The sequence below is a fragment of the Elephantulus edwardii genome, unplaced genomic scaffold (genome assembly GCF_000299155.1).
Source record: "Elephantulus edwardii isolate Elephantulus edwardi_28Jun2011 unplaced genomic scaffold, EleEdw1.0 scaffold00693, whole genome shotgun sequence".
Lineage (NCBI taxonomy): Eukaryota > Metazoa > Chordata > Mammalia > Macroscelidea > Macroscelididae > Elephantulus > Elephantulus edwardii.
The window spans coordinates 46877-51587 of record NW_006400443.1 but is presented as its reverse complement, the minus strand read 5'-3'; the positions used below and the strand labels follow the sequence as shown (position 1 = coordinate 51587).

The following is a 4711-nucleotide window of genomic DNA, read 5'->3' as shown; positions in this document are numbered from 1 at the left end:
GACAGCCTTTTTAATAAATGGTGCTGACAAAATTGGAAAAATATCTGCAGAACACTTAAACAAGATCCACACCTCACTCCATATACAAAAAACAACTCAAGGTCGATCATGGATCTAGGACTAAAACCAAGGACTATAAACTTCATTAAAGAAAAGCTTGGAAGAATTCTAGTATTCCTAGTCCAGAACATAAACAGTCTCCCAAGTATACTGCAAAATCTACAACCAGAAGAAGATAAAATAGATGAATGGGATCTTCTAAGAATCAAATCCCTGTGCACATCCAAAAACTTCTCCAACAGGGTCAAAAGGGAAGCCACAGACTGGGAAAAATTATTTGATAATGACATGTCAGATAAGGGACTTGTATCTAGAATTTATAAAATACTTGAGCACCACAACAAGATAAAGGTAAATAATCGAATAGAAAAATGGACACAGGATATGAATAGACACTTCACCAAAGAAGACATTCAGATGGCCAGCAAGCACATGAAGAAATGTTCAAAATCCCTAGCTCTAAGAGAGATGCAAATCAAAAGTACTATGAGATATCATCTCACCCCAGTCAGAATAGCAAACTTTAACAGAACAGCAAGCAACAAATGCTGGCGAGGTTGTGGAGAAACTGGAACCCTTATTTACTTTTGGTGGGAATGTAAAATGGTGCAACCACTGTGAAAGATGGTATGGCGCTTTCTCAAAAAGTTGCAAATAGAGATACCATTTGACCCAGCAATTCCACTACCGGGAATATATCCCAAAGAGACCATAACTAACATCCAAGCGGATATATGCACACCCATGTTTATCGCAGCTCTGTTCACAATAGCAAGGAGTTGGAAACAACCCAGGTGCCCATCAACAAACGAGTGGGTAGAGAAGCTGTGGCATATTCACACAATGGAATACTATGCTGCATTGAAAAACAAGGAACTCATTCAATATTATTCAAAATGGGTGAGCCTGGAAGACATTATGCTGAGTGAAATATCTCAGTCGCAAAAGGACAAATATTGCATGGTGCCACTGCTGTAAAATGGGACTGATATCAGGGTGGGGGTAAGACTGAGAAAAACTGGATAAATTGTGTATACTGCACTGAAACAGATGAGGGACTGAATAATTTAAAAGCGATGTATTATGGTTATCACAAGAGTCCACAATTAAGGTTGCATAGTGGAATGTACTTGGGGCGGTCGGAGGGGTGTGGGGGGATTGTGTACTAGGGAGGGAGTCTTTTACTTTTGAAAGAGAGGAGCAAACTGGGGGGCGGGGGGAGAGGGCTGGGCAGGGAGAGAAGTTCAGCAATGAATGAATGGAAATCCAAATTCTGTGTTAATGTTCATTAAAATTATTAACAAAATAAAAATTTAAAAACCCAATTTATAAAAAATAAAAATACATGCAAAAATTCTCAAATTCTAGCCAACAGAACCCAACATCATATTAAAAACACCATGATCAAGTGGAATTCATAGCAGGTATGCAGGGATGATCTAACATTAGGAAAAACAATTCGTTTAATCCACCACATCAATAAAACAAAGAAAAAGAACCATATGATCATCTCAATTGATAAAGAAAAAGCATTTGACAAAATTCAACACTTTTTCACTTAATAAAATAGGAATGGAAGGGAAATTCTTCAACATAAGTAAAAGCAAATATCCAAATCCAATATTACTCTCAATAAAGATATTCCCTTTGTGAACTTGAACCAGACAGTTTTCCACTGTAAAACTAGTGTAGGCAGCATTAGGACAGCTGTGTCTGACTTTTACTAACTTCACAAAGGGGAACTGTCATCATTAACAACACCCACAGTACAAAGTTAATTCCTGTAAGTCAGACATGGTCTCCCACACTCCTGTGCTTACTTCTACTAATTCCAACATCAACCCTACTTCTCTACTGAGTCTGAAATCCGTTTCAATGACTACACAGACTTAAAGAACCATAATCACAGTTATGGGGTTTATTAGAGAAGTTAGCAGGTTAACAGAAGTTAACAGGTTGGCTACAGGATACAATCCTTCAATCCAGAAAGCTTCTCAAGCAAGGTAGCAGGTCCTTTGCTCTTCAGCCTCATGACGTAGTTCAATGTTATGAAGTTCCTTTAGTCTTACCAGTTATGATTCTTCCAACAAACTTGGATGAAGGTCCCAGTAAAGTCTGGGTTCATGAAATAGTTCATCTCTGTCTCACATCAGTTCTCTGGTTCTCTGTTGTGACTGTTGTTGCTGCTCCTGTAGGCTCTGATGTGAGTGGTGCAAGAATCTTTGGCTTCTAAGGACATGTGCTGCATCCTTTGCTTCTTCTTTGCTGGTGGTGAGATACTCAAATTCTACTACTAAATCAGCTCAATTCATTGGGAAGACTAGTCAATCCCCTTGTGGATAGACTAACAGACTCTATCTGTATGATCCTACCTATCTATGTGCAAAGTCAGTGGCTGTTGTGTTCCATTGAGTTGGAACTTACCTACAGCTGACCCTCTGATGGGTTTTCAGAGGCAGTTAATTGCATGAGAGGAGATCACCCGTCTTTCTTCTGTGGAGCAGCTGGTGGATTTGACTCTCATGCCTTTGACCACTAGGCCACCAGAACTCTCCAAAGTCAATGGCTAGGAAAGCCATTTTGATCAATAAACTGTAGACATCACACCCAATATCACCACACCTTATTCAATATGGAATTAGAATTCCCAGCTATAGAAATGAGGCAATAAAATGAAATAAAAGGCATACAAATTGGGAAAGAGGAAGTAAAATTATCTATATTTGCAGATAATATGAAACTACATATAAGAAATTCCAAAGATTCAGCAAGAAAATAACTGGATCTAATTGCCTAATTCAACAAAGTGTCAGGGTCAAGATATAAAAGTCAGTCAGACTCCTTTTCAGTAATATAGAGAACTTTGAAAAAGAAATCCATAGATATTAAATATTTAGAAATATATCTAACCAGGGGGACAGGGATTAATCATAGAGTTATACAATTTTATTGGGGGAGAGTGAGGGAAATTGGAAGAATCTGTTCTGGAAAACAATGTATTCAAATTTTTAAAATAAACTAGTATAATTTAAAAAAGGGATGTAGAATCTGGGCTGAGGACAGGCATAGATTCATGTCTGAAGTTTGAACCTATTAATTCCAAGATTTTGAAGAAGTTACTGTATGTCTTTAAGGTTCAGTTTCCTTGTGCATAAAATAAAGACAATAAAATAGAACTCCTCCCCCCAGAAAGAAATATATCTAACCAAAGATACAAAATATCTATACAATGAAACAGCAAAATATTACTACTACTACAAAAAAAATAGACCATGTTCATGCACAGGAAGACTTAACATTGTGAAATGACAGTACTAGTAAAAGCATTGTACATATACAATGAAATCCTTATTGAGGTCCCATTACCATTCTTTAGAGAGATGGAAAAAGTAATCATATACTTTATACAGACTTCTGTGTGTGCTGTCAAGTGAAGTCCATGTGTGAATAAGATCTCTCACTCCAGCAATAATAAGAAAGCGAATAACAGATGCTGGCAAAGATGTGGAGAGATTAGACCACTCTCATACGCTGCTGGTAGGAATGTAAAATGGTGTAATCACCATGAAAAGCACTGCAGCACTTTCTTAGAAATTTGAAAATGAAAATACCATTTGACCCAGCAATCCCACTACTATCTCAAAGAAAAAAGACCTGTGACACAAACTGATATATGTACACCCACGTTTATTTCAGCAATATTTAAAATATCATAGGGTTGGAAACAACTCAAATGCTTATCAATGGATGAATGGCTCAGGAAATTATGGTATATTAATGCAATGGAGTTTTATGCCTCAAAAAAATGATAAAGAACTTGTGAAGCAAAGCAGAACTTGATTGAATTTACAGGACATTATGCTGAGTGGCATAAGTCATAAGCCACAAAAAGGCATTTATGGTATAAGACTACTATAAAAAGTGAAGGGAAGGTTTACACACATACAGAATCATTATTCTTGGATAGTTAGTTGGAATAGGAAGGAAGGGAGAGGAGAGTAAAAAGAAATAGTTGAGTAGGGTAAAGAAAAAGTAATAGAAAAGTTAATTAGATTTTGCAGTTATGCCACTAGGCCACCAGAGCTCCCCAGCACTGTGTCATTTAAATGCTAGTTAAGAGTGTCTAGCTCCACCTTATCCCCAGTGCAGCCTACTTCCCACCCTCAGCGCCTCAGCATCTCCAAGGAGGAACGAAGAGACTCCTGAGGCCTTCCTGCTGCCAGGACCCAACACCGCCAGCCTCGCTTCCCAGCGACAGCGGATCGACCCGGTCGTGGACTGTGGCCCTGCTGGTAGCCGTGCCGAGATGAACCCCAGCGCCCCCAGCTATCCCATGTGGTCTCTCTACGTGGGAGACCTACACCCTGACGTGACAGAGGCGATGCTCTACGAGAAGTTCAGCCCAATCGGGCCCATCCTCTCCATCCGGATCTGCAGGGACATGATCACCCACCGCTCCCTGGGCTACGCGTATGTGAACTTCCTGCAGCCGGCGGACGCGGAGCGTGCTTTGGACACCATGAATTTTTATGTTATGTTATGAAAGGTAAGCCAGTACATATTACATGATGCCACTGTTGTAGAATGGGACTGTCCTTGGGGTTGGGGAGAGACTGAGTAAGATGGGTTCAATAATGTATACTGCACTGAA

The 4711-nt window shown here is 39.3% G+C and overlaps 1 pseudogene; it reads left to right on the top strand.

Moving 5' to 3' along the window:
• The first annotated feature begins 4366 nt into the window (after positions 1-4366).
• Positions 4367-4603, top strand: LOC102853610 (annotated as a pseudogene).
• The last annotated feature ends 108 nt before the right edge of the window (positions 4604-4711 follow it).